This window comes from Branchiostoma belcheri, unplaced genomic scaffold (assembly GCF_001625305.1).
Source record: "Branchiostoma belcheri isolate BF01 breed outbred unplaced genomic scaffold, Haploidv18h27 scaffold107, whole genome shotgun sequence".
NCBI classification, from domain to species: Eukaryota; Metazoa; Chordata; class Leptocardii; order Amphioxiformes; family Branchiostomatidae; genus Branchiostoma; species Branchiostoma belcheri.
Window position 1 is genome coordinate 693,291 of NW_017802458.1, and position 10,036 is coordinate 703,326.

Below are 10,036 nucleotides of genomic sequence, written 5' to 3' on the forward strand. Positions count from 1 at the left end.
ACAATTTATCTATTTAACTACCCTGATGTCTGATAATGACATTAAGTTGCTATTGTGGTCTCCAGTCTGTCTTTTGTTTCTTGATACACATTAAACTTTCATACACCAAGTTGTGTATTGATGATCACAGTTGTCTCGAAAAATTAGAATTACGTGCCTTTAATAGTAGGCTTCATCATGTTTATCTATCCTAAGCTTGTAGAATGAATGAATACAAGTCTCTTTCATGATTTTGTAAGTCCTTTAATTGTTAGTTAATCTGCACGGGGTTTATTTTCACCATCCTCAAGGCAACAAAAATTAAAATTTTAGAACTAAAGAAACATTCATCATTTTTACCTGCTTGTAGTTTTTCACCAAACAAAATTCCGAAGTTCTGCATCTTGACATTTCTGATGAGATATTGCTGAAATTCTAGTTAGAATTCAAAGCACTATAATTTCTTAAATACTAGTAGTTTATATTGAATGGGATGCAAACTTCTAAACCCACAATGTACAAAAAGAGAGTGTTTTACCGGATTTCAAAATGTAGAATTGAAATTTGTAGGTTTTATTATATTCAATACTTAATTTTTGTTGCATTGATCATAAGTGATAACGTGCTTTGATACAAACAACTGTACGTAGTCCATTCCATCTGGGCCATTCGATATGTAATTCCTTCTATATAAATACAGCATACAATAAAAAAGATTCAAGTTGTATTATTGTGACCTAAAAGACATGTATTGCCTTAGATCGAAATGTATGTTAAGAATTTAGAGAAGTTAGTCATAGACACTAAAGAATTGTGAGAAAAGCAGGTTTATAAGTACGAACCATTGATTTATATGCTGAGTTAGATATCATGAACAAGCACTTAAATGTTCGCTGGTGGCTACCTATTATCTCCTCCAACGATCTCACACAGCTACTACAGTAGCAGAACATACAGTCAGTTGGTTAGCATGTTTGGGGCTTCATTTGCAACATTTCTGTCGGTAAGTCATCATGTAGACTATGTATACAACAGAAATGTTTGTTGCTGTGATTATATCCCGTTTACCCAATCCTGGTATTGTCAAGCAGAGCCTACACCCCGCCGTCATCTACCTTACTGGAGGAGAATTCGGTCACCACAAAGAACAGTTCCGCAGATGTAAAATTCTGATTATGTGTCCATAAGTATAACTCTCTGTAAGGCCACAGCAAGTAATTTTATGGATGGCATCAGCGCGCATCAATTTTAGCCTAATCTTCGAAAAAAATGTTTTGCCTCTGATGGTTATTGATTGATTATCGGTTTTGAGAAGATCAGGAACCCAGCAAACTTGAGATACAATGGCTCGTGTTTGATCGTATATGTTGACACTGGCATGTTCTATCGCATCCAATCCAACCCAATTAACTGTCCATGATGATATGGCTAGCCGTTTTGCTATAGTGCCTAGTTAATCTACAAAGACAGGTAATACTGTTGAAAAGAAGTATAAAAGACCTGTTCTGTTGCGATATGTTTTGTCACCTCAATTCATGTTTAACAAGGTTTCTGACCTCAAAATTTAAAAATTAAAGAATCTTGTTTTTTGTCCGCCTTTTTGTCGCGATGTCGCATTAAATTTTGAGTCTGCCGAGAATGCCATCCATAAAATTTACTTGCTGTGGCCTTATATTAAAAAAAAGCACAAAGTATCGAAATAATAAACTTAACTTCATAATGTTTCCGGCAAATGGAAAGATTTTGAAAAAATAATTGCAAAACAACACTATCTCTTCGACGTCTAGTAAAGATACGGATAATACCATTTACGTATCTGGTTAACGTTTTAATTGATATTTCAGCGACGCTATCGTGATGACGTTATTGTACTTTTCTTGAAAAATCACAGCTGTTACCCATGATCCTATTCGACGTTTAGATAAGTGTGTTGTTCGTACATCAAAAGTAAATACATGCAATTGAAGCTTTGTCTCATTGTGCATGCAGGTTACATCATTGCGATACCATCCTACAGTCGTGCCTCAGTACAAATCTGAAGCGCTCGGTACATGCCCAACCTAAGCGAACATGTTGTAATAAGCCAAGATAACGTGAGCCAGAATGGTTGAGGTCAGTACGCCATCGGCAATGGTAGCAGCAGTTGCTCCAGAGTCTGTCAAAATAATAAAGGAAAACCGTCCGTCAAAAATAAAATTTTCTTCTACATCATCAAATGAAAGCTTGTTCCTCATGATACGCATCATAAAACGTTCTATTTTTCATATCTTCCGATAACTACATACTCGAAAGGAGTCCTGTATTCTTACCAACAGTAGTTGTCAGGGATGCAGCGCTTGTTGTACCGCCAGGGGGCATCGTCAGATCAAGCTGCTCTTTGGTGGTCGGGTCGCCAGGAGGCGTGGCTAGGCCAGGCTGCTCTTCTGTGGTCACACGGCCAGAAGGCGTGGCTAGGTCAGGCTGCTCTTCAGTGGTCAGACCACCAGAAGGCGTGTCTAGGTCAGGCTGCTCTTCTGTGGTTAGGTCGCCAGGAGGCGTGGCTAGGTCAGGCTGCTCTTCGGTGGTCACACCGCCAGGAGGCGTGTCTAGGTCAGGCTGCTCTTCGGTGGTCACACCGCCAGGAGGCGTAGTGTCCTCACGGTCACCCGTGGTGGTCAGAGCCTCATTGACTGTTGTTAAGTTAAAGAAGTTCATGTGAAGCCATGCCATCATTTTGTGCAGTTTCAAAAGGACACAATATATTCCATAACAGGCCAATCATCTGCAACAAAGCAAACATGCTGACCCTGAACAAAAGTCTTACTTGTGTAGGAGAACTGGAATCCCTGTTTATAGTGTTTCACCTTATAAAGTTTTGTTCACCACTGCATTTCAGATCGCGAAGTCTATTTTACAAAATCAGGAAAATGTTGCTCACCTGCGCAGTCTGCCTCGTCCTCTTCATTTGGACAGTCATCCCATCCATCACACCAATAGTCATCAGGGATGCACGAACCGTCCGAACACTGACGTTGATCTTCCGAGCAGCTTACAGCTTCGGAAAACAAAGATTTTGTAAATAAACTGCTCTTGACTGATATCTGAACATGGATATTGGAATATTTTGTTGATTACAACGTTTGAAATAACTACCACATTTTGTAACACGAAGTAATTAATCAGTAAGACATCAAAGTTGTTCACCCCCGCAGTCTGACTCGTCCTCTCCTTGCGGACAGTCTAAATGCTCGCCATCACACCAGAAGCTTACAGGGATGCACGAACCGTCCAAGCAAGGCCTTCCCTCAATACATCCTTCATCTTCGAAAAATAAAAATTCGGCAATTAAAGACGATACGTGGTAAAACAATATCTATTGAAAAAGAACAGCATACTAAAGTGAATATATAGTAGTCTTGTTAATGACTCAGAGGTTCAGAGACTCACCCACATCGGCGTTTGATATACTCAGAACTGTAAATTTCTTCTTAATGCGATGTCATATTCAAGATACAAAATCAGTCAAAATGTTGCTCACCTCCGCAGTCTGACTCATCATCTCCATCCGGACAGTCACCCTCTCCATCACACCACAAGCCACCAGGGATGCAAGAACCGTCCGAACACTGAAGTTGACCCTCTGAGCAGCTTACAGCTTCGGAAAACGAAGATTTCGTAAATAAACTGCTCTTTACTAAGATCTAACCATGGGTATTGGGATATTCTATTAATTAGAAAGTTTGAAATAACTACCACATTTTGTAACGCGAAGTAATTAATCAGAAAGCCAGCAAAGTTGCTCACCCCCGCAGTCTGACTCGTCCTCTCCTTGCGGACAATCACCCTCGCCATCACATCGATAGCCATCAGGGATGCACGAACCATCTGAACACTGAAATTCACCCTCCGAGCAGCTTACAGCTTTGGAAAACAAAGATTGCTGTGAGCTGAGAAACGTTGATAAACTGCTCTTGACTGAACTCTAACCATGGGTATTTGAGATATTTTATTAATTAGAAAGTTTGAAATATCTACCACATTTGTAACGTGAAGTAAGTAATCAGAAAGCCAGCAAAGTTGCTCACCCCCGCAGTCTGACTCGTCCTCTCCTTCCGGACAGTCTGTCCACTGTCCATCACACCACCAGTCTTCAAGGATGCACGAACCGTCCGAACACTGTCGTTCACCCTCCGGGCAGTTTATAACTTCTAAAATCAAAGATTGGCTTGAGAAACGTTAGCGATCTCATAATTAATTACTTTAATGGGGATATACCAATTAATATTAGGATATTTCTATTGCAATGTTTTCAATCACTATCAAATTTCAGAATGCAAAGTTTATCTTACAAAAATAGCAAGAAGATATTATTATCTATAATAATAATATAGATCACCCCCACTTGGATTTACAAATCAAAGTAAATACCACAAATTTGTTCTTAATGCAATTTCAGCTTTACATTGCAATGACACTAGAGTCCATTACGAAACAAAAATTATTATCGTTTCGGAGATATATACTGAGACAACTACATTACCATTCGGTTGTTCACAGGTGATATTTTCACCAGGACCTGAAAGGATGCAAATACCGGGGATTAAAATCCTAGGTTGATGTTTAAAGAAATACATCTGGTGAATCAAAACCAAAATTTGGCTCAACAGTAGTCATATGTATATAATGAACTAAAAAAACATCGGTCACAGTACAAAGCCGATAAGTCGGAATCTGACAAGAATAATTTGGAGACCCGTGTCTAGGGAGAGCCACACCCCACGCGCGTTAAAGAGCCCACCACACCTTTCGAAAATGAGTAAGGGAATGTCACGGTGTGTGATGATCCAAATACTACTGTTTGGCGATTCCCCTTCGGTCTCCAGGAAGAGTAGTGTGAAAAGTGAGATCCTAAGCAAACATACAAACGAACCTATTTGGCAGATGAAGTTGGTGGGGATATCGCAGTAGGTGTCGTCCCATTTGAGACCTGCACCTCCCCAGAACTGCCCACAGTCAATCCCGTCATGGTTGGTTGGCTCCCAGGGTGCCCAGGCGGTAAAGTCACAACCGTCGACAGGAGTCTCATCAGACCACGCCCACGTGCCAGACTCCACCTAAATAGTGAGAAAAGAGTTGAACCGGATTACAAATTTTGACCCAATGTCAATTTCTGTACATTTGTACTCACATTCTGCTTGGAGTCATAAAAGTCGAGGGGGAAAACGCAAATGATGGAGGTATGACACCCTTGAAGTTTATGGGTGGAGAGGAATAGTGAAGGCTGAGACTAAATACCTATTAAACCCCCAGACATGAGGATTAAATTAGGCACAGGTGCAGGTTTGGATCGTGCATCATAGAACACTTGGTTGAATGTGCCGAGCATGTGCTCAAAGTAGAGCTTTCGGTAGCCACAAGACAATATCAAATTGGCCAGGTAGCAGGCCCTAGCAGTATTCATTAGCCAGACAGTACGTACGGGGGCAAATTGACACTGTCTGACTAATGGATACTGCCTGTCCAATTTGTTGCTGTCTCGGGGCCACCGAAAGACCTGCTCTGAGATAACTCTACCCGTACCTAGAGGTTTGCCAGGATCGAAAGTAAGACTTACTATCTTATGGAGCCCGAGCCAGTAATTCTCGCCTGCTCCGGCCTCCTGGATCAGGGAGACGAGGAAGTCATGCAGCTCCTCGGTCTTGTCATCGGCGAGGTGCCCTCCATCCACCGCACAGGCCTGCTGTGCATCAGTGTACTCCATGGCCTGGGTAACCACCTTGTAGTAGGTCCCATTTCGCTCTGTGTACTCGAGAACTGTGGGTAAAAAAAATTCATGCTGAACCCTCCAACATTGTTGCTTATGGTGCAGAAATATATTGAGGGTCAAAGTCAAAGTGGTTATCCAGATCCCGGGCCTTAACCTAGGTGCCATCATCTGAAGTTATCGCCGGCTACCTAATGGCTAGGGATCCGATGGAAATTACGGACTATGGCACCCAGGCTTCCTGTGCACGATGCAGAAACTCACCGGGGTCACCACAGTCCGCTTCGTCTTCAAAATCTGGGCAGTCCCCGTAACGGTTGTCACACCACAAAGATGCCCGGATGCACCACCCATTTGAGCACTGGCGTTCATTCTCCTCACACTGAAATCCTTCTAGATCTGAATGTATGAAGATTGGAGGAACTTTTGACAATGCATCCGTGGCAGAATAACGTATCAGGGGAATATTTTAGGGATATGTATACGTATGAAGGTACCAATAGTTTTCACACAGGGGACCTCATGTTCTAGTATTCTTCCTTGATTGCCACTTCAAGTAAAGAAAACCAAACACGTACACGGATGCATCGATGCTCATTATGCGTTTTATGGTATGACCAGTTCCTGTATACACTTGTTCATTGGATCTTCATATTTCCATATAAACATTGTTTTCATCTACCATTTCTCATTGGGAAGAGTTGTTATAAACTGTTTAGGACTCAATGAAAGGCTCATTCAAAAAAAAGTACCTGCTTCCATGATACCATAAAAGCCCATGTCGCTTAGCCAGGGTGGTGAGTTGTCCGGGCCAGTTGCCGTGATGAACAGACGCCAGTAACGACTAGTGGCTGTGAAACCACCAATTACGAACTGCTGAGGCAAGGCTTCGGAGGATTCGTTGAAATCCAGGACGTCAGTCCAGCTGTAAGGATCATTACTGACCGACGTTTGAAACTTGAATGCCGTAATATCATGGGTGATATCTCCGTAGTTAGAGATACCGATCATAGAAATAGTATAGGGCGCTAGAAAGTCGAAGATGATGTACCATGGAACTGGACTGCTCGGGGCCCAGACGGTATTGAGGTCATTGTCCAGAACCTTGTCTGGGCCATTCGCTTCAGGCCAGTTTGTCGGTGTTGCGTCGATTGCCCAATCAGGAGAACGTTCCAGCCAGCCACCTTTGTGAAATTTGCGCAAGAAGCAAATGGAATGTAAATGTTATTTCTTTGCATCATAACCTTTCACAATTATAGCGAAGTTAACTATTTAAAGTAAGTAATTAAAGTATAGTAAAGTAATTTAAAAGTATCGTTGAGGATTGTAATCTGTCCGGATGCTTTACTGGAATGTATTTGCCAATCTACGTCTTCTACAACTTTTCATGAATAGTGCTAGGAAAGTTATTATCACTTATTACACTTATTACAGCCTATTATACGATGTGTACAATCACTACTCACTTCTTCAGCCAATTATACGATGTGTGCAACCTCCACACACTTCTTCAGCCTTACAAGGCCAAATCTTACCCGGACAATTTGGCAGGTCACAATGTGCCACTTGTATAAAGGGCAGTTGAATAAATGAGTAACTTACAAATGGTTGATGAAATTTATAGTGCCTGCGCCTTAGCCACTGTACCGATGCCCGTATCTGAAAACGGTTTAGTTTGATTTATCCCAAAAACCACGTAAAAAGAATCCTCTGGACAAGGCTCACCCTCATCGGGAGGACTCCAGCATATTTCCTCGTCCAAACCGTCCGGACAGTCGTTCACTCCATCACAAACTCCTGTGCTCTTCTCGACACACGACCCATCTAGGCACCTCAGCTGGCTCCCAGAACAAGGCTCACCGGCTGAAACGTCGACAACGTATGTTGCAATAAATAAGTATTGGAAAACGATACTAATGTCATAGAATGCTGAAATTGAGAAGCAAGGAAATGTGAAGAAATAAATTATAATTCGCCGTTAAAAATCTTAAAAAAAATATGCATTAAACGATCGCTATTCGGACATCCTTTTTTAAAGTAAATTGCAGGAGAGCATTTGGTGGCACACTTGCTTTAAGTAGATAAATTGATATTTTCGTTTTTGCTCATATTCAACAACAACAAAATATATTCAGCATAAAGACTGTACACTATCAGTAAAACATTCTTGCGCTTTAATAATATGGCCGATAACAAAGCTTTTCCCACTTTTTATAGCTTATAAAAACTTCAAGAAATCCGAGTACACTAGCAGAGAGGTCCTGGAATCTTGCCCCAATTGGTTTTGGTAATCGTGGCACCTAACCTAACACCTAACCTTAAGTACGATCTAAAACCACCTAGTAGAAGAGCAGGCCTAGGTTAAAGAAAGTTGAATAATATTTTTATCTTCATTTTGTTGTGAATAACGACATAAAGCATGTACAACGTACAGTCCTGTTATGATACCTAACGGCAAAATGTTTTGTTTTATTATCATTTTTATGGAATAGAATATTTAACACGTACAAATCAGCGAGCAGTAAATTTCATCGCTTGCATCAGAGCAATCCGGAACGGAGTCACAGACACCTTCCACGGGAAAACAGCTTCCATCCGGACATACGGCATCACCCGGAGAACAGCCTATAGTTGTGTGATTAATACAAAAGCAGGCAATAAGCTTGTCCCAAAAACCACAATGCATCAATCAACAGTACAATCTTCTCTCTCTCTATTTTTTACTATAATAAAATACAAAATGACATGCAAATAGAATATATATTTTGATGGCTGATGCACAGCACAGCAAATCAATGTTGATCTGTACTTTTGTCTTAAGGGGCCGACCGAGGTGTTTTTAACACTTCATCTTGTGTATTGCTTTAATTCTTTTGTCAATTCAATAAAGGTGATGTTTTGTCAATTCAATAAAGATGATGTCAAATAAAAAACACAGGACCTTCCTATTACTGACAATGGTAAAGAATAATTTGTGTAAGACAAGTAGAAATACAACCAGGGTTAGTCATCGTGTGGGTGGGTTCTATTGGCGGATGGGTCGGGTCGGTTGGCGGCTGGGTCGGGTCTGTTGGTAAAAAAGGAAAGGTGATTTCAATTTAATTTATACTTTGCCCGGCTGTGTTATTGCATAATTATTGCTATTATTGTAGTTAAGACATCACCCAGACATTGTCACATACTTCGCCATTACGCAATGACGGCGCAATGTTTTATGTGTATTAATTAACAGCATCTATGGAGAACTCCGTATTTGAAAAATCAACGGTTAAGAAAACGAAATAATGCTGATGAACGCTTGTTAGTATTATTATTGTGCACCTTTATGCCAAATATTTTAGATTCAAAACGGAACGCGCGCGTACGATGGCTCAAAAAAACTATTTCTCTAAAACAAAATGGGCGTGGCCCATCAATTAGTGATGATGTCACAATAATTTGCAAAAATTATCATTTTACAACAAGGTAGTAATCTTCAAAATATTAGGGTCTAACTGTAAACAAACCTCTCATTTTCTAAACATCCAAAAAGGCCTCAGACACTGTAAAATGCAGCTTTAAATTTAGACTAACAGGGCTAGGGCCACATCTTACCGGGGCAAGCTGTCACGTCACAATACTCCCATCTCTGGTCCGGATCCATGGTGTAGCACCAAACTGTGGGATCATCATCCGGATTCCGGCAGTAGTTCTGCTCCAATCCAGACGACGGATGATTAGCGGGTATATAGTAGTGTTCATGTGGTGTCTGACTGTCCCAGTGTTGACAGGTCCTTCCTGTCTCAGTCAGAGAGGTCGTTCCTCGGTAAGATGCTCCATCTCCTATTAGACAGTCTAAGGCCAGATAAAAAAAAAGATAGTTAGTACTATATTCAAGACAAAATACAATCAAAGTATACAATGCACTTGCAAATTAGGAAAACCTTTCTTCGGAAAAGGAAAAATTATGCATAGACTCACGAAAGATTGACCCTACCCGAGTCTGTTGGCAGCTGGGTCATATCTGTTAGTGGCTCGATCGGATCTGTTGGAGGCTGGGTCGGGTCTGTTGGCGGCAGAAAGATTTTGAGGTTCAAAATCAGTTCAAATATACATCGTTATCGTTTCGAGTTGGTTATCCAGACCCCGGGCCTTAGGCTCTTGGTGCCATACTCGGCCAGACCCCTAATGTCAGTGGCTAGGGAGCCCAGTATGGCGCCCAGGCTACCAGGACCTGAGAACGATGCATAAAGTCATAATCACCGCTGTCACCACAGTCCGCTTCGTCTTCGGAATCTGGTCAATGGCAGTCGCTGTAACGGCTGTCACACCACG